Source organism: Zosterops lateralis (genome assembly GCF_965231275.1).
Source record: "Zosterops lateralis genome assembly, chromosome: 29".
In the NCBI taxonomy this organism is placed as follows: domain Eukaryota; kingdom Metazoa; phylum Chordata; class Aves; order Passeriformes; family Zosteropidae; genus Zosterops; species Zosterops lateralis.
The window spans coordinates 367,283-388,294 of NC_139789.1; the positions used below are offsets into that span (position 1 = coordinate 367,283).

At 48.1% G+C, this 21,012-nt stretch overlaps 1 pseudogene across 1 annotated transcript; it reads right to left on the reverse strand.

Moving 5' to 3' along the window:
• Window positions 1-48: 48 nt before the first annotated feature.
• Window positions 49-19,161, reverse strand: LOC310920299 (ceramide synthase 4-like; annotated as a pseudogene). The gene is made up of 10 exons: window positions 19,127-19,161; window positions 17,511-17,628; window positions 15,502-15,620; window positions 13,999-14,055; window positions 13,414-13,464; window positions 12,664-12,721; window positions 5,761-5,789; window positions 4,759-4,927; window positions 4,125-4,203; window positions 49-739 (listed from the first exon to the last, which is right to left on the reverse strand). The product of its transcript is annotated as a ceramide synthase 4-like (transcript).
• Between the last annotated feature and the right edge of the window lie 1,851 nt (window positions 19,162-21,012).

A 21,012-nucleotide genomic window follows, 5' to 3' on the forward strand; every position in this document is an offset into this window, starting at 1 on the left:
GTGTTTTTTTTCTTGTAGTTTAGCTTTGATGAAGGGGTAACTCAAGAAAGTTGAAGGCATAGCACCACCATGATGAAGGAGTTTTCTTGACCATGGGTCCTCAAAGCTTTCACAAATCTTTTCAGATGCTTCCACAATGTCATTTCCCTATGTTAGCAAAGGCAGACTAGGGAACTGCCCTCTCTGATGACAGCATTTCTCCCAGTGATCCCGATACAAACTATGGCATGCATCAAGAGCCTATGGACAGCACCCAAAACTCAGAGATGCAAATACACTGTGTGCTATCTACCAGGCTTACCTGGTTGCTCCTCCCTTACTCCACTTTGGACATACCAACAGGCTCCAATCCTCCAAAACTACATACTGAGAAGCCATTAGGCAGTGAGGAGAAAGGTCTGTGGATGGTTCCTGTGTCACTAGAACATAGCTGCAAGCTAGAAGTGAGCTCCTGCTCTGATCTTTATGAGATAAGGTATCCATACAACTTCCAACATATGCCTTAAGAAGCTCTTGGGCTGTTTGTGGGGCAGTCCCATTTCTTTCCTCCTTTCCTTCAGAGTTGTGGTGGCACAAAGGAGACAAAGACTTTTCATACCTCACCACAGAGGATGACATTGAAGATCATCTGGGTGATCACATAGGACCAGAAAATGTGTAACAATTGCAGGATCATCAGGAAAGCATGAGATAGCTTATGGGGAACAACAAAACTTTTGTCACAAAGTAATAATATACACTGTGGGAAAGAGGGAGAGGCAAATTTGAAGACACAAGACTAAAGCAGGCTAAGTACCTTCAGACTTATAAGGATCTTTCTGTGCAATGACTTGGCTGATGTGTTCCCAGGGCAGAGCTGAGCTGAGCCAGGATGGCACCACCAGGCTTCACACTGTGCCCAGCTCTCGCAAAGCAAGTCGCAGAGGACCTGGGGAAGGTCTGTATTAAAATCACCAACAATGCAATAAGCTTTGCAGGCAGGTATGTTATCAGAAATGCAGTGCTCCCTTAGAAGAGGCAGGAACTGGCAAAATTTCTCCTAAAATAAATTTTGAGAGGAACAATGGACAAAAGTGAAACCATAAGGGGACCTCTCCAATGCCACTTAAATAAAAAGACAATACATGGCTTTTTAAACTGAAGTTAGGGAAGAGTTAAGGGAACAGATGACCAGCTGGGCATGGCATTATTTTTTAGCAAAAGTCACAGAAAGTCTGCATTCTCAGCGACAAGAACAGAAATTAAGACAGCACCGATTTGGAAATGGAAAGCAGACAGCACAGAGAACAGTTCAGATCAGGAGAGAAATGATGAGGTGCTAGTATGTGTCTTCTTCCACAAGTTACCTATGACATGAATATATTGTATGCTGGAAAACCTTGATGGACTGTGGAGGCCCCTGCCTCTGAAGAGGTCATTGAAAGGGTCATGCACCCTGCACTCCCTTGGAGAGCAGATAGTGCATGAGCACCCCCCAGCTATGGATTGGCTACCCCAGTTCTGTTCCCTGGTTGGTCAGTTATGTATCCTTCCCCTGATTGGTCAAATTTCAATCCCCTAATTTGTTTATTAATGTTCTCCCTGATTGGTCCATTTCCTCAGTTTGTAACCCCATTGGTTGTTGGTAAAACCACACCCCCTTTGGTAGGTGCATAAAACCCTGACAGCCGAGCCCTTCGGAGTCTTTGGCCTGTCAGCGGAGATGAAGTAAAGAAGCCTCCCGAAGACCATCCCTGGCTCCTGTGTTTCCTTCTGCGCCGCTTGGGATCACCCCCTCAGGAAGAGCAGCCTCCAACAGCTAGAGCTTTGTCTGGACTGATAGTCTTGGACTTCACAAAAGAGCTGAAATCTGCCAAGGCGCCCTGCGCTACCTGGGCTGAGGCTGCCTTACTCAAGGCAACTCGCTCAGGAAGGTCGCTGCCCTCAGAAGAGCTAGCCGGAGGCAGAGGCGGGTGGCGATAGTGGACACAGCATACATCTGCTCTGCACTTGTTTTCGTAGACCTCTGCTGCTTGCTGTTCGTGCTGAGACATGCTGATCTCAAAGGACCTTCAGTCTGATCCAGGACACCTGTTACTTTCTTTGTCCTTACATTATGGTACAGTAGGTTGGGGCTTCACACTTTGTAGTGGAGACAACTGAAGTTGTGCTTGTTCTCAGGAAAGTTGCCTCAAGCTTTTATTGCTTTTTCTCTCTAAGGCAGACATATGATCACCAGAATCCGGGACTTGTCATGCAAAGCCAGCCTCATAGGCATCCAGACTAAACGGCAGCACAACCAAAGTTCAAAACTGTCCTGGATTTGTGAGATAAGAATGTATTCTATTTGCCATCTGTTGGAGGTGGGGGGCAGTTATCTTATCTCTTCCAAGAACAATGTCTCCCTCCGGGGAGATGTCTCCTGCTAATGGGCCATTAAGTGACTCACTGCATGACTGATAAGGTACATCATCCCATTGTGAGATGCTCCACCCAGAAGGAGGAACCAAGCATTCCTACCTGCATAAAATAAGCTTGGTCTAAGCCATCGGCCCCAGTTTTTCTTCACTGGATTCCCAGAGGAGCAGCCATCTTCGCTGGATTCCCAGAGAAGCAGCTTCTTCCCTGCCGGATTCCCAGAGGAGGACCAGGCCCATCTACTCTATCACCAGACCTTCACAGAGAACTATACCCCTTCTACAGGATCTCTGCTTCAGCAGCATTTCATCTGCCACTGCAGGAGGCACAGCCACCATCCAACTGGACTTTTACCAACACCCTGACTCCTCAGGGTGTCAGGTTTTTCTGACTGTATCAGTAGTTTTGTTTGTACTAATTACATTTGTTGTTCTTTTTTTTTATTTTAGCTTTTTCTAGTAAATAACTATTATTCCCATTCCCATACCTTTGCCTGAGAGCTGTTTTTTTTCTTTTTATTTTGAAATTGTGGTAATTCGGAGGGAGGGAGGGGGTTTACCTTTTCCACTTCACAGGAGGCTTTTGCCTTCCTTTACAGACTCCTGTCTTTTCAAACTAAGACAGATCTGTTACTTTCTTTGTCCTTACATTATGGTACAGTAGGTTGGGGCTTCACACTTTGTAGTGGAGACAACTGAAGTTGTGCTTGTTCTCAGGAAAGTTGCCTCAAGCTTTTATTGCTTTTTCTCTCTAAGGCAGACATATGATCACCAGAATCCGGGACTTGTCATGCAAAGCCAGCCTCATAGGCATCCAGACTAAACGGCAGCACAACCAAAGTTCAAAACCCAGCATCTTCAGTGGTGGCATGCAGCAAGGGCAGGGACATAGGACAGCAACAGAGACTTGTCTCTTTGTGTGTGTATAGCATGTCCTATCTTTTAAATTCTTCTTGCTGTAACAAATGAAATGTTTGGTTTGAAGGAAAACAGAAAGATTAGACTATAATGCTAGTGTTGTGGAATGAGTTTATGGGAAGTTATTCACTATCAGCTTTTTCAGGCAACTTGGCAATGGTAAAGAAAAAAGAACATCTTCAGCCCAGTTAAAGGCTGGAAGAGTTGCCAGATGTGTGTACACAAAAGTCATTCTCCAAGGCTGGTACCTGAGTGTGGCTTCTGGAGGAATCACTGCGAATGCCCTCCCAGCATATCGAGTATTCTACCTCCTGAATCCCTCATTATTTTCTTGCTTTATTTCAGATACGTGGTGGATCATTTAAATTTACTGTGCTGGTTTTTCTATAGTAATTGTATTTTAATAGACCTTTGAGCTTTAAGGCCTTTTATAGTCTGCTAAGAATTTCTTGGGAAATTCTTACCAGTATGATACGCACCTTCTTTCTCTCATAGGGTTTAGAGAGCAGAGACTGTGGCTCTAGATTAATTAGTAGCATTAATTCATTGATACAGTTAAAACCCTAGTGGTTTTTTTGTTTTGTTTTGGTTTGGTTTTTTTTTTTTTTTTTTTTTTTGTTGTTGTTGTTGTTGTTGTTGTTTTTTGTTTGTTTGTTTTCTCCTGTGGGTTCTTCTGTTCCAATTTAATTAATCTTTGAACTTGTAGTGTTCTGTTCTCTGCCTTTCCTCCCTCAGCATGGAGGGTCACCTCTCCAGAAGCTGAAACAGTGCATAACACCCACATTCAGAGGGCAGCAAAATGTTACTCACATTAATGGGAAAATGACAAGTCAGGAGATGATGAAAACCACAGCAAAAGCATTGAATACTGCTTCACAGACCCACTTCCCTTTCAGGTGAAAGAGTATCTTGACAATCTGTAGAGAAACAAATTTTTGTATATCCTTTGTGCCTGTGTTCTCCTTCTAGGGGCTGAGAGATTTCCCACATCCTGCAAGGATGACCAGGCTTGTAGCAATGTGTCCTAGTCTCTTTGCATCCAACTACTTTTCCCCAAGGGCAGTAGAACTAGTACTTCCTAAATGCTTTGTCACTAACTTGCATGTGCCTCACTCACAGGCACTGCATTGACATGTGTCATGTGTAGTGACCCGCACAGTTACAGTGCTTCCCACAGGCATGAGCACAAGCCTATAACTGGGAGAGCAACTTTTTACACAGGTAACAGTTTTAAACCAGGACAGATTTAGACTAGATGTTAGGAAGAAATTATTTACTCAAAGGGTGGTGAGGCCCTGGCACATGTTGGTCAGAGAAGCTGTGTTTGCCCCATCCCTGGGGTAGGTTGATTGGGTCATGGAGAAATCTGATCTAATGGAAAGTGTCCCTGCCCATGGCAGGGGGTTGGAATGAGATAGGCTTTAATGTCCTTTCCTACCCAAACCATTCTGTGATTCCATGATTTCCAGGTGAGGGTAACACACCTCTAAAACATAATCAGAGGCATCATAGACAAGGATGACTGTCATCCCAAACCATATCATATTGGCACAGTAGGAGACAAAGATCAGAATGATGGTGGTGATGTGGTGGATAATCTGTTCCTTAAAGTCCTGGCATGAGAAGAGGGATTGTCAACCTTACTTTGCCCAGGCAGCATGTGTTCCTGCATGCTGCTGCCTCACTTCTGCTGCACTCACACTTCCACAAATCATCAGTGCTTCCCACCATACTATAGCTCTCTGAGGTCCTGCACAATCTTAACAAGAGAGTTTTGTCCTTTATGCCCAGTTTATGGAAACCTAGATAAATACCTGTGAGATATACATAGATGCAAACATGCTGAAAATTTTTATTAATTTTCGTGAATCAATTTGCCCTTCCAAACTTGCTCTCCTAATACCCCGTATTTTCTTCCAGATGCCTCCTATGTCTATTGAAGGCCTTTTGTAATGACAGTAGATTGTCCTTGGCCTGGGGTAGGTCTCCTACCCATGGCTATAATGGAGGAGCTCTTCAATTGCCTGTGCCTCTTCAATTGCCCATGCTGCAAAAGTCACACATACATTTACAGGACCCTCATCAGGGCAGGCTAGGTCCCTCCCATCAGGAGGGCACAGTCCTCTGGTATAGACAGCACCTGAGAGCTGAAAAAGGCCGTGATGCCATGTTCATCCAGTGCCTGTCCCTTGACCAGCCATGGGGACGCCCCCAGTACTTGCCCAGCCTAGCAGACCGGAAGGCCATGCCTCACATAAGCAGGGCCCAGTGCAAGGTGCAATGGTAGGATATGACAGCTGAAGGGGTTCACGTGCACAAGAGTCTTCATAAGCAGCACTTGTGCCTTCTCCTTTTCACCCCCAGGAGCTGACAGTGGGACAGGGGCATAGCCTCAGGGTGGGGGCTGACTGAACCATCTGGTTGTGGTTGTACTGCTCTCACTCACCTTCCTCTTCACATCAAAGGGCAGGGTGGCTGTCGCCCTTAATTTCGTGCCTGTGAAATTTTGTGCCTTTGCAGCAGCTTTCTCACGCTGCTTCACATAAACAATATTGTATTCTTAGAACTTATCTATGTGTTTACATATTTCTTCTCTAGGAGGAGGAATGTGATTGATGGTCAAGTTCCACCAATGATGTTCATAAGGTGGTGACCCTTTTGGCCAATCTTTGGCCTTCTGTACAAAATGTATATAAGGATGGAGTCAGACATTAAAGTAGATTCATAGCTGCTTGACCTGCTGTGGCCTGCGTGTCTTTTGTGTGTCCGACATAGCGACATCTGGTGACCTCGCGTGTGAACTGCACGTCGGGTGGACCCTTCCGTCTGTTTGTTCCCAGTGTGGAGACTGTATTTGTTGTGTGGCTGAGGTAACGAGTGGTAAGAGAGATGGTCTCTTCCCTGTCCTCAGAGGATGATGCCCTCGTGCTGGACCTTTGGTTTGAGGTCCTACGGAAGAAGGGAATCTATGTACCCCAAGGGGACGTCTACGGGTTGTTTTAGTATGCTAGAACCCATGGTTTCTTTTGGAGTCCTGAGGTCGCTTTTTTGACAGCAGAATGGCAGTCCCTGGGAGACGAGCTGCTTCAGGTTTATACTGAAGAGCGGGGCAGGGAGTCTGTGAGGTTGTTGATTACTTGGAAAAGGCTGGGAGGGGCGCTGGGTATTTTGCAACCTCCCGGTTCTGAGGCCTCAAAGGATGACTCCAGCCTGAATTTTTCTTCCGGACTGGAGGCCAGGGGAAACGGTGAGGCTGTTTCTCCTGTTCCTGCTCCTCGCAGGCGGTGCTGGAGTGCGGAGGCTTTACTGGATACCTCCTGCGCCCCTGCGATGTCAGCGGGAAAACCGATTCCCGCTCCACGCAGGCGCAGCAGTGAGGGCAGCTTGCCCTCCGGCAGCGTAGCTGCTGAGGTGGGCTTGGAGTCCCCGGTGCGGACTCCACCTGTACCCGCGCCTCGTAGGCGTTTGGGTGCGGGAGATTCCGGGGCTCGTGGACGCCCTGCGGAACCGACGCACCTGAGTTCTAAGCCGCGGAGGCGGCGGGGGGCTGATCCCTCCACTTCCCCCCCCGGTGCGTTCCCGGCGCTGGAGGCGCCGAAGGCACGCTTGGACCGGGAAAACGGGATGGTGACTGCGGACTGTCCGCATTGTGGTATCTCTACAAGATACCCAGTGGAGAAAGGTGGCGCGGCCCCAGAGGTGCGCGGCAGGGATCGGCAAAGTACGCGCAGCTCCAGGCAGCCTGGAGCACAGCCGCGGTCCGCGCAGGGGGGCGCAGCCTCGGAGAGCGAGACTTCCACCCCACAGCGGGGGCGCCGGACCACCACCATTGGAGTCCGTGCAGCCGAAGGGACCTTGTTGGGGGCGGTTCCAATACCCCCCCCCGCGGCTGCGGCTCCGCCGGACAGGAATCCCGGGATGGGGCGGCGTTCGGGTTGTCTTCGGGCGGTTTCGCCGGAGAGCTTGTCGCCCTCCCCAAGCCCCCCCCCGTTCTTGTGGGGATCGCAGCCGCTCCCCCGTGATTTCTTCTCCCCCCGAATCTCCCGCGCCTGTGAAGGCAGTGCGGGGCAGTGCCGCGGCAAGGCGGGACACGCTCCGCCCAGTGCTGCGTTCCCCCCCCCCCCCTGAGCCGGGGCAGCGCTTCGCGCGCCGCCGCCTCTGACGCTGAGGCGGCAACCAGCCCCGCAGTGGTCACTTTTAAAGGACGGGATGGCGCAGCCGATGATAGACGGGTGTTTTCCCGTGGCACGGGGTCTCGGGACGCTGAGTCCCCTTCAGCTGGTCATTGGACCCTGCCCCCATGCCGGGTGACGGTCCGGCCGCGAGACCGCGCACGGTTTTGGGAGGATGTCCGCGCCAAGGCTGAAGCTCTGAGCGGCCGTGGTTCGGCACGGCGCCCCCTGCAGGGCAAGGATGAATCCTCTAGCTCTGCAGGGGCTGCGAGACGGGCTCTCGCCCCTGTCCCTGTGGAACACGCGGGACATGAGTCAGAGGACGATGATGGTTCGCCAGCCAGGCTGCAAGCTTTCCCTGTGGTGAAAGATGCCGGCCGAAAGAAACATGCCCATTTGTCGTGGCAGGCACTGGTTGATCTTTGCAATAGGATTGGTAAACACGGTCTGGGGTCTCCGGAGATGATGCAAATACTACGACTGATAGACACAGACGTGTTACCTCCCTATGACATTCGGTGTTTGGCCAAGGTTCTTTTTCAGCCGGTCGAATATGACATGTTTGAGTCTAAATGGACTCAATTGGCTGAAACTGCTGCAGCACAGAATCAGATGGCTTGTCAGGATGACCCTAGGTATGGGGTCGGGCCAGACGTGTTTACGGGTGTAGGTGAATTTGCTGATGTGAATAAGCAGATTACCTATGAGCCCTTGGTGCTGGAGCAGAGTCAAAGACTTGGCATGGCAGCATTGGTACAGACAATGGAGGTGGCTGCACCGAAGCAGACATTTACCACGATTTTTCAGGGAGCAGATGAACCTTTCTTGAGGTTTGCAGATAGGCTGATGGCTTCAGTTGAGCGACAGGTGGATGATTTCACTGCCAGAGGTGTGTTGCTCACCACTGTGGCAAGGAGCAATTGCAATGCAGAATGCCGGAAGATCATTGAGGCCTTGCCAGGCAAGCCCTCATTCATGCAGATGGTTGAGGCCTGTTCGAAGACGGGGACCACTGGTGGTAAGGTGGTTGCCTTGGCTACCACCCAGCAGCCAATTTGGAAGGGGCAGTGGGGTGGGAAGCAGAAATGGGCAAATGCTCAAAGTGGCAAGAAGAAAGGAAAGAAAGGGAAAAAGGGGACCACTGTTTCGTTTTATTGTGGATGCTGTGGACGACCAAATCACGTGGCCGATGCTTGTAAGGCAATGGTTCATGTGTATGGTCAACCTCTGTCGAGCTCGGGAAACGGGCGGCGGAGTGCGAAGGGGAAGCGCGCTCAGACACAAGTGTCTTCCCAATCCCCAGAGCCGATGGAGATCTGCTGGGCAAGCTCACAGCCAGCACCTGCGGTTCAGCAGGCATAGATATCTGCACCGCTGAAACGGTTGTCCTGAAAGACAGCACAGTGCATAAAATCCCCTTGGACGCCTTTGGTCCTCTGGGTGATGGTTTGAGTGCCTTTCTTATGGGCAGATCTAGTACCACCATTCAGGGTATCATTGTGCATCTGGGTCCCGTGGATGCAGATTACACGGGAAGGATTTATGCCATGGTCTCTATGTCCACTCCTCCCCTTACTATCTCTGAGAAAACAAGAATTGCTCAACTTGTGCCTTTTAAGTCCTCTGTTCCCAGGGCAGGGAGTCAGGTGAGAGGAGATGGCGGCTTTGGATCCACTGGACCGCCTCAGGTCTTCTGGACCGACGTCCTGACCAAGAAGAGACGTCCCGAGAAGATATGCACCCTGTCCCTTCCTGGTGCAACGCCATCAGAAATTCATCTCCGCAGGACCCTTGACACGGGTGCAGACGTCACGATTGTGTCCATTGCTGCATGGCCCCCGGATTGGCCTTTGGACCCAGTGCAGACGCCTGTTGCAGGACTGGGAGGGACAAAGCATTGCTACGTGAGCCAGAAGCCGGTGACAATCATGAACCCAGAGGGTCAGGCAGCTGTTGTCCGGCCCCATGTCACCGACACCCCTGCCAATTTATGGGGGAGGGATGCCCTGGCCGCGTGGGGGGTGTGCATGGGGACGGATTTTTAATTGGGGCCACTGTGTCGAAGGGCGCAGTGTGTCCGACGCCTCCTATACGGTGGCTGACAGACAAACCCATTTGAGATCCTCAGTGGCCCCTTCCCCGAGATAAATTGGTCGCCCTTCGTGATTTGGTGCAGGACCAGTTGGACCAGGGTCACTTGGAGCCTTCTACCAGTCCCTGGAACACCCCTGTGTTCTGCATCAAAAAGAAGTCTGGGAAATGGAGGCTGTTGCAAGACCTCCAAAAAGTGAATGCAGTGATTGAAAGCATGGGGACGCTGCTGGCTGGTATGCCATCGCCCACCATGCTTCCCGCAGAATGGCCGGTCCTTGTTGTGGATCTGAAGGATTGTTTCTTTACAATTCCTTTGCATCCTGATGACAGACCGAAATTTGCCTTTTCAGTGCCAGCAATTAATAATGCTGAGCCTGCAAAATGGTGTCACTGGAGAGTTTTGCCGCAAGGCATGCGAAATTCCCCAAGCCTGTGCAAATGGTATGTGGCCCGAGCCTTGTCTGGAGTTGGCAGGCAATTTCCTAATGCCCAAATTTTTCACTACATGGATGATATCCTGGTGGCTGCATCCAGCCAGGATGAGTTGCAGAGGATTCAGCCTCAGCTGATCCATGCTTTGCATTCTAATGGGCTGCAGGTGGCTCCAGAAAAGGTTCAGAAGCAACCTCCCTGGAAGTATCTGGGTGTCAAGATACTGGAGCGTACGATCCAGCATCAAGAGGTGCAATTTGAAAATTCTGTGCGCACATTGAATGATGCCCAGAAATTGGTGGGTGTCATCACTTGGTTGCGTCCGTATTTAGGACTGACCACAGGACAGTTGTCTCCTCTGTTTGATCTGTTGTAGGGGGACACTGATCTGAAATCACCTCGGACACTGACCCCAGAGGCACGTCAGGTGCTGGAGGAGGTTCAGCGAGCTGTTTCGGCTCGACAGGTTCATTCCATTGATCCCTCCATTGATGTCACTGTGTTCATCACTACTCCAGATTTACATCCCACAGCCATAATTGGCCAATGGAGTGACAAGTGGTCTGACCTCTTGCATGTCCTGGAATGGGTTTTCTTGCCCCATCAACCGCAGAAGACGGCAACGGCATTGTTCGAGCTCATTGCTCGTTTGATAACCAAATGCCGACAATGGTGTTTTCAATTGATGGGTGTGGATCCTGCACAGATTGTGCTTCCGGTACCACGGGAAGATTTCGACTGGAGCCTTGCAAACAGTGTGTCGCTGCAAAGTGCTCTGGAGAATTTTACAGGGCAGATCACTTATCATCTGCCCAGCCACAAGCTACTGCAGGTGGCCAAATCCACACAAATTTCATTAAGGCCCAAACATAGCCAGGAACCAGTGCAAGGACCCACCGTCTTCACTGACGGATCGGGAAAAACAGGGAAGGCCATTGTCACTTGGAAGGATGGATCTGAGTGGAAGGTCCTGGAAGGCCACGAGGACAGGTCAGCCCAGTTGGTTGAGTTAAGGGCTGCCGTCATGGCTTTTCAGAAATTTTCCCAGCAACCCTTCAATTTGGTCACGGATTCCACTTATGTGGCCGACATTGCTCAACAGTTGGGTCATTCGGTATTGAGAGAGGTCAGTAATCCTGCCTTGTTTCATTTACTGGAGACCCTGTGGTGTGCACTTCAGGACAGGGTTCATCCCTACTATGTTCTGCACGTTCGAAGCCACACGAATTTGCCTGGATTCGTAGCGGAAGGTAACGCGAGGGCTGACAAGTTGGCTAAACCAGCGTGGGTAGCACCTCAGCCTGATACACTCGCACAGGCCAAGGCATCACATGGGTTCTTCCACCAGAGCGCGCATACGCTGCAGAAGCAGTTTCAGTTGACACCAACTGAGGCCCGTGACATCGTCGAGTCCTGTGATGACTGTCACGCGGTCGCTGCACGTTTGCCGGCAGGGGTAAACCCCAGGGGCCTTAAGGCTTTGGAACTTTGGCAGACAGATGTTACCCAGGTTGCCGAGTTCGGCCGGCTCAAGTATGTGCATGTCACAGTGGACACATTCTCATCTGCTATGTGAGCTTCAGCTCATGCAGGAGAAAAGGCCCGTGATGTCATTGCCCACTGGAGGCAAGCCTTTGCTGTTTTAGGCATACCTTCTGCTGTCAAGACCGATAACGGTCCTGCTTACACCTCACAGAGGGTGCGGCAGTTCCTGCAGTTGTGGGGTGTTTCTCATAAGTTGGGTATCCCTCATTCCCCCACTGGCCAGGCAATTGTAGAACGCGCTTATGGTACACTCAAGCGTGTTCTCCAGAAGCAAAAGCGGGGAATGCAGGGTGAAACCCCACACAGTCAGTTGCAAAAGGCTTTGTATACAATTAATCACCTTACGGTGCCGCAGAACTCAAGTAACCCTGTTTTCCTGAATCACCACCTTTCATTGCAGGCTTCGGATGAGACGCATCAGCCCCGAGCGAAGGTCCGGGTGCAAAATCTAGTCACCAAGCAATGGGAAGGTCCCTATGACCTTATTGCTTCGGGGCAAGGGTATGCTTGTGTCTCCACAGATACTGGAGTTCGCTGAGTACCTGCAAAGTGTGTTCGTCCTAACCTGAGACCGCAGAGACAGAATTTGGCCAACAGACAGCCAGGAGACCGTGACCAACATGAAGGTCAACAAGTGGAGGAACCACTGAGTGACGACTCTGATGTCAAGGTCGCAAATGATCACTCCGATGGCCCTTCCACAACCAGAAATTGAACATTGTTAATTTTTTTTTTTATTTTTTTTTTCTCTTTTTTTTTCTTTTTTTTTCTTTTTTAATGGTAAAAGGGTGAGATGTCGCCCTGAATTTCGTGCCTGTGAAATTTTGTGCCTTTGCAGCAGCTTTCTCACGCTGCTTCACATAAACAATATTGTATTCTTAGAACTTATCTATGTGTTTACATATTTCTTCTCTAGGAGGAGGAATGTGATTGATGGTCAAGTCCACCAATGATGTTCATAAGGTGGTGACCCTTTTGGCCAATCTTTGGCCTTCTGTACAAAATGTATATAAGGATGGAGTCAGACATTAAAGTAGATTCATAGCTGCTTGACCTGCTGTGGCCTGCGTGTCTTTTATGTGTCCGACATAGCGACAGGTGGCCACCAGGTGAGCAGTAGGAGAGCTCCAGGAAGTAGAACCAGCCCAATACAGGTGGTAGAGGATGCAAGACAAGTGACAAGCAGTGTGACAGCTCTGCCTAGCCCTGGGTTCAGGAGAGGAAGAATCTTCCCCTTCATTCAACCCATGTTTGGGAGAGCAGGTGTTGGTTATGCCTAAATTTTCCTGTTCTCACTGACTGAATCATTTGCTGATGCATTGACAAGGTCAGTCCAAAGCCAAGACTAGCCCTGGTCTGTCTGCAAAGGGACTGGGAGCAGCTGGGGTGTCCCCTCTTCAGGGGTTCAGACACGTCATCTCTATCCCTGCTTTGAGATGTCAGATGTCTCGACCACCTTTTGTGGCCACAGAGAGCCACTTCCAAACAGACTTGGGTGGCAGGGAAAGTGAGAATAGGTGCCTACCAGATCTGAGCAGAACTCTCCATGGGCTGTCACGTGGAGAACGTGTGAAGAGCTCATTGAGCAGGTGTCAAACTGTTTGCATAATGCATAATGTGAGGACAAGAAACCAGAGGGGTGTTGAAATAAGATGGGTGGATATAATGAGTTATAAGTATAAAGCTTTTTGTCATAAGCTTATACTGTCTCCATAATGAAGGTTTTCAAAACTAAACTGGAAAAAAAACTAAGGTAACCTGGTCTGATCTCACAGCTAAGTGCTGCAAGTAGGAAGTTGGACAAGAATCTTTCTTATCTCTCTTCTAGTATGAATTATCTTGTGTTTGCTGTCCACCTGTTGTGAAAATTTCAACCAGCACATGGTGTGGTCCCAAAACCAGGACTTCTGTGCATAGAGAAGGCAGCAGTAAGAACCCAGAGACTTTTAAAGACATGTAATGACCATAGGAGGAGGTATTGCAAGAACTCAGTGTACTCATGCTAGATCCAATCTGGCTCTGAGGTTTGGAGAAATGCAAAATGCATTTATCATTGGTAAATGTACAGATGTCATACAGTCTTTGGAGCAATGGGAAGCAGCCACAGTCAGGACAGGGTCTGCTCTTGTCTGAGATGCAGGAGCTGTGTGTGGATATCTGTGGGGAGGATTTACACAAGGATCTAAGACAAGAACAGCAGAGTAACATCACTGACACCTAGCCAGCTCCACCCAGGGAGAAGGAAACTGCTGCCTCAGGGTTGGGGATGATTCTGCTCCTGCATTCCTGAATTTGTCATTCTTTCGCTTTGCACCCATAGTCATGATCACACATTGTCTTTGGATAGGCTCTTTAGAGTGGCCTGGGATCATCAGCCTCATTTGAAATGAAAAAAGAACCCTTGAAAGGTGTCACTTCACAGCATGACCCTGCTCATATACTTATACAGAAGAGCCACTCCAGAGAAGAATGAGGTGAAATAAAATTTAAATCTCCAACTAAAACAGAAAACAAGGAATTAAGACCTCCTCCAGAAATAGCTCCCCAGGCTTTGCCCAGGATGCCCACAAGTGAACCTGTCCTTGTTTGGATAGAGATTTGCAGAATCTCAGCTCTGTTGACACATGGAAGCATGTGCTGTAAGGCATCAGGGTATCTGTGATAAATTTTGGGTAAAAATTCGTGTATAAAATAATAACCTGATGTGTAATGGGAATAATGTTAATAAAATTGTGAAATCCAGTATAGGGCTAATCGTTTCCCCCCCAGCCTGCCAGTCTCAGTTGCAAAGACAGGATGAACATCATCAAGCTAGACAAAAACACTGGCCAACCTCGATAAGAATCACTTCCTTGCCGACGATGATGCCAATCTCATCAACTCTCTGGCGATCTCATCAACTCTCCTGCGCAACAAGCAAAATGAAATCAGCATAAGACTAACACATGAAATTGACATAAGAAAGAGTTTTCCCGGAATGAGACAATGAGACCTGATGAGATCTGGGAAGGCCATCGAAAAGAAATCCAGACTATTCAGCCCATCCTGGACACCTGGACTGCCTAAGGGCAGAAAAACCCTATAAAATGCTGGACTGAAAGCTGCATCAGCGTGGATTTGGGAGTCTTGTACCCCGGTGCAGACCCCTATCCACCCAGCGTGGCGCTGACCATTTCCTATTTTTGTGGCTTTCTCATTTTTCTGGTGTTCGATATTCTGTTATTAATAAATTGTCTTATATTTATCCAATATTTGCCATTGCATTTATAACAGTATCCACAGCCCAACCAGGCTCTGCTGAGATCCATGCTTTGCCCAACTTCCTTGGGCATTCCATCAGTGTTTAAGAGGATACAGTAAGACTATCAAGATGCCTCTCCTTGTCTCCTGTTGTTGTGTGGATGTTTGTAGATCACCTATTAAATACTTATACACCCCAGAGAGCAGAAGGCACCCAATTTTTCTCAGTGGTAGCACAGGAATAATGGGGGATTTATTACTTTCTTCAGAAATGCTGCAGTAGGAAGCACTGAACAAGCTTTCAGGTGGAGAATTTTTTTAAACATAATAATATGATTGAAGCACTGAAGGATTTATTTTTCAGAGGGGGAAGAGGAGTAGATATCTTACCTGATGGGGGTCTTTATGTACATACAACATTAAACTCCAAGGTGAAAACCAGGGATAACATGATTCTCTTGATCAAGAGGCTTGGTGACTCCTCTCTCCACCTTGACTCCATGTATTTCTGAGATATGAAGGAAGATTTAATGTAAGAGAGCAAATAACCTGGGAAAAGGAAAGCTGTGAAGATTTTGGTGCTTTCTTGTGTTGTTCAGCCACAGCAGTCCTTTGGGACTTGTTTGGGGTAAGGACAGGGCAGAGGGTAGTGATGATGTGCAGGCCTGTTGGAGGTCTCCATCAACAAAAGTTGACCTAAATACTTGGCCTCACAGAACTTCTTTGTTGGCCTGGGGTGGTCCTGAGCCCGCTGGTGCATGAACCAGGTCTCCACCTTTCTGACTCGTAGGCCACTTTGCTTGGCCAGTGAAACCAGCTCTTCCTGGAAAAACAGAGCAGAGAGGAAGAGCTGAGCCTTTTGGAGACTGTCATTCCCTGTGAGGGAGGAGGAGCTCTGCACCCAGGGCCTGCTTCTGCTTGCCCACCTTTGCCCAAAGCACACCTTTCTTTGAAAAAAAAATTGTATCAACTCTGTTTGCATTTGTGAACTTCCAGATTGTTTTGGCCATTTTAAAACTCCGGTTCAGACAGATCTAAATGCAGGTTCAGAACTAAGCACAGCCTCTCCCTGGTTAAGTTTTGCCAGCTGTACACAATAGGATGCAATGTCTAGCTATAAAAACTAAATACATTTTTTTCCACCCTTGATACAATTTTGGCTTATAATTATCAGCTATTGATGGAAAACTTGAAGATAAAAGAAGTTTCAGATTGTAAAGATAAAGAAACAGATACATGGTTCACTCCATAATGTCAGTAAACCATTTGGCTGTTGAAGTGGAGTAATCACAGGTTCAAATGCATCAATTCCATCATTCTCATTTTCTGCATGAATTCCAAGTAACATGACAAGAGTTAAGGTTTATAAACTGTGATTAAAATTAATATAAACACAGCTCATGAGCATTTTATAATTAATCTGACAAAGCTTCATAGTGATTAAGGTAAATTATTTTTTAAAATCCATGCATCAGTGTGAGTCATGATCCAGGCCTAGAGACTGGTGGTGGATGGAGCTAAATCCAACTGGAGACCAGTGACCAATGGTTTTCCACAGGCCTCAGTTTTGGGGCCAGACCCATTGAATATCTTCATTGATGATCTGGAAGAGATCATCAAGTGAACACTCAGTCATTTCTCAGATGAAACCAAGCTGGGTGGGATGTTGATCTGCTGGAAGGCAGGAATGCTCTGTAGAGGCAATTTGACTGGCTGGATCAATGGGCCAAGGCAAACAAGGCAAAGGGCCGAGCCCTGCCCTTGGATCACAAGAACCCCACAGAACAATCCTTGGTTTGGGGCAGAGTGGCTGGAAAGCTGCCAGTGGTGAAGGGCCTGCTGGTCAATAGTGGCTGCACAGGAGCCCAGGTGGTGAAGAAGGCCAATGGCATCTGGCCTGTATCAGCCACAGTGTGGCCAGCAGGACCAGGGCAGTGACTGTCCCCCTGTGCTGGGCACTGCTGAGGCATTTCAAATCCTGGCTTCAATTAAAGTCCCTTCACGACATGAAAGTCATTGAAGGGCTGGAGCATGTCCAGAAAAGGGAACAGAGCTGGGGAAGGGTCTGGAGCACAAATTTAGTGAGGGACAGCTGAGGGAGCTGGGGCAGGGCTCAGCCTGGAGAAAAAGAGGCTCAGGGGAAAGAGACCTTCCTCTCACTGACAGAAGATAGAACAAGATGAAATGGCCTAAGGTTGTGCCAGGGGAGGCTTAGATTGGAAAAACTTGAAGCCCTGGCACAGGGACTGTGGTGGATTTTCCATTTTTGAAGATATTTAAAACATGTGTAGATGTGGTATGTGGGATCATGCTGATGGCCTTGGAAGTGCTGGGAAACTGGTTGGTCTTAGTGATCTCAGAGAACTTGTCCAATCTAAATCATCCTGTGATTCTGAAGGACTTGCAGATCTGCCAAAAATAAACAGCCTTAATAGACTCTACCCAAAGGGGTGATGGCTGCCTTCCTGCCAGAGCCAGCAGCTCTCACAGCAGCTGCAGTGTTTGACATGCAGCAGGTCAGGAAGTGTTGGGATTGTAGCTGGTGAACATGTTGGAAGCTGCTGCATCATCTGCTTATACATCTCTTCCCTGGAAGGATGGTTAACAGTAACTGCCTTGCTTGTGAGGCTGGTTGGCCCGGCCTGGGGTGGAGACAGAGAGGAGATGTTGCTTGCCTGGACTCTTGGGACAATGGGGTAAAGGGGACACTTACCTTCTTTGTGGTTCTGCCCAGCAGAATGTAGAAGCCTTCCAGCATGGCATTGGTCTGAACTTTGGGCCTCTGTCTGTTGCTCACCCCCAATACACTGCCCAAGGGCAGAGCCAGAGTTCTATAAGAGGAAAGGGTTCTGGTAGGAGAAAATCTGTGTGCCCACACTGGGAGCCAGGGTCAGCCAACAGGAAGATGCTGTCAGTGCCATGTTCTGTGCTGGATGTACTGCCACAGCACTGCCAGAGTGCTCACACACTTGGCCCATGGCACAGCACAAGGCTCTCAGTGCAGCTCCAGTGCACACTCAAGGCTTGGTGCCTCTGTCAGGTCAATGCTCTTTCTTCACAAACACAATGGCACCAAAGCAAAGGTAGGGTGAAGACAACAATAATGATGGCTAAATAAGCAATAATTAATTTTGCTGAGGCAACAGGACATAGAGCACGCCTCTGTGGACAGAACATGTGGAAATATGCTGGTTCCTGCAGGAAAACCCAGCAAAGCTCTAATAGGAGGCACTGCATTCTAAATCTGGTAGTTTCTAGGAAGCCAGGCAGATGCAATTTGCCTTCCCTTCTTTGAAGGAAGAACTGATGACCCTGGAATTAACTCTGGCTCTTCCTACAGCTTTCATCTACCACATCTTCTCACATGGCATCAGCTCTGTGAGCTCTGGGGTAGGGAGCTCACATACCACCTTCAGGAACACCCTCTAGAATCAGGCTGAACCCTGGCCCAGCACTGACATACCCAGTAAACTCCTTATCTGTGTTGCAACTTCTCTTATCTGTCCTGGATTGTCTCCAGAAGGACCTACCTACAGCTAAGGTGTGCCTGGGAGGTGGACTTATCTTTTTACACCTACAGGTACAAGAGAGAGGGAGGACAGGGGAAAGACCTGCCACACAAATACCATATGGTATGAAAAGCAGAGAGATTCATTATTCATGGGGACAATCCTGATAGTATAGGGTTAAAATTATTTCTAAGGTAGCAGGGCCCAAGAATGGGACATTGGCTTCACTGCAACCAGGATGTTATTCCATGCTATTGTTTCAACGAAATCAAGTATAATTTTGCTTAGATAATGGAGGAGAAGGGGGGATGATGGTGATTCTTAGTAAAGTACATAGGCCTTGAGAATAAAGTTAGGTCAGGTGGATCTGTACCTGTATAATCATCAATACAATAAAAGACATTATTGTTAATTGTAATGTTAGTTTGATAACTAAATATTATTATTCTCTTAAACCAGACTCTTAAGCAAGAATCACAAGGATCATTGTTACAGGTTTAGGCTTGGGTAGAATCAATGGAACAATGGGGTTTAATGATTAACATGTATCCTTATGTAACAAGAAAAGTATAAAAACTGTGTCATTTTTCCACTTTGGCAGGAGTCAGATTTGGGTGTGTACAAGATTCCACCCCCCCCGGGCTCCCAGAGCTCTCAATAAAGCGCTGCATGCAATCATTCCGTGATTGTGTGTTTTTCCTATACTAACTATCCCATGTACACTTTGTGATGGTCAGGAGGCAGGTATGATTATTCTGGAGCAGCCCTGCAAAACTCTGGTGCCAACTAGCACAGGAGAAAACAGAGGTGCTGCACTCACCTTTCAAAGATGCATTGGACAAAGATCAGTAACATGGCACCAGGGATGAAGCGCAGGAGGTGCTGAGGCTGCAGGTAGTGTATGTCTGCAGACTCCTTCAAGTCTTCCCAGATAGCTCCAGGTGGCAGTATTCATGGTGTGAGAACCTCTATGACACTCCCATTCTGGTCAAGACAGTGGGCACAGAAACCAGAGGTTGCCTGCAGCAAGCAGGTATTAGTAAGGCATAAGGCTCACTGCTAAATCAGGATTCCCAACCCAAAAGCTCATCACTCACTGTCCCCACATCTTGCTCAATCCCATGAGCATGGCAGACGGGTTGAAATATCATCACTTGTTTTGACCTGCCTGTGAGTTTGGAGGTGGGGTAAGATGTCCTAGTACAAGAGAGTAATTTAGAGGGTGTCAGAGTGGTGGCTGATTTCAATTTCACTGGTGACACTATCAGCAGGGGCATCTCTCTTGCCCCATCTTTCTATCAGAGTTTTCCTTCTCAGGCTGCACAGTCCTTATCTCTTAATCAGCTCTAACACCCAGCAGAGGGTGTGGATGGAGGTCCCAGGGGAGACTGTCTACATCCATTAAAATCATCTGGCAATTTCAAGCAGTCTCAGTTTTGGTTCCTCATCTTGGCCAGAGACATCCCATATCCTGTTTGCATTTTGAATCACCATGTACTGAACACAAAGCTGAGGCACTGCTCCCCAGAGTGGTTCTGGAGTGCTCGCACATAGCCCAGTTCTTCAGGACACATCTCATGCACCACCTTCCTCTGCTCCACTCACCTTCTGTTGGGAAAGATGGGACAGGAAGGACTTATGAATATGACTGCATGGTAAGAAATACTGCAGATATAAAACCTGTGAGTGAAATAGAAATGAAAGCCAGTTTTGAGATGTGAGCATGGCAGGCAGGAAGACAGTGATTAGCTGAAGATGGGTGAAAAGACAAAAACAAAAGACACAGGAATGTTGCCTTTCCACCTTGGCAAAGACATCAGGGAACAAGTACATAAGAAAGAAGATCTATAGATTTTAGAATATAAAATGACATGGTAGTGTAGTAGTTCTTATAGGCTGCATGCAAAGTTTGTAGGTTTTGTATCTCACGCCAGTTGGTCACTGTAAATTAGAATATTCAACACAAAAAGAGATATAATGTATTGTAACAAGATGATCACTCTCTTTCCTTACCTCTCTTCTCTTGCCCTCTCACCTCTCTTACCCTCCTCTCTTCTCTCACCCTCTTGGCCCTTCCCCTCTCCTCGCTCTCACCTCGCTTGCTCCTGCTTTCTCCCCACGTTTTTCCCCTGCTCCTACCCCGTTTCTACCCCCTAGCTCTCTTCTATCTCTCTCCCCCGCCATTCTCTCTTTAGGGCTTTGCTTCAGCCGAGGCTGGTGGCAGCTAATCTGCATCATGAGAAACCTTCATATCAGCTGATTTTGCTCTCTGCCTTTCCTTCCCCCGTTTTAGGGGCACCTGCTACAATACACAGCTGCAAACAATCCATGTTGGTTTCTCATAGTCAGCCTCAGGTGGGTTTCCTCAGGCTAGTGAGGGACTTTTCTGAATGTCTTTGCAAAGCTGAGCAGGGTGCAGGTTCTCTCCATTACATGTGCTCACCAATTCTTTGGGGTAACTCCAGCAGAGTGAGACAACTTCCTCACAGACCACTCCATGGAGACTCTTTCCTATTATGTTCATATCTGTTTCTAGAAATTCTATCACATGTAATACCTTTTACTGCTCTGACCAGTCTGCGTGTCAGACTACAGAGGGCTGTAGATTCTTACGTTGCTACTTGGAACCTTCTTAATTTTTTCTGATAAGAAGATGATTTGAAACAAAAACCAGCATTCCACAGTTGGTAGTTGAAGTCCTCTAAG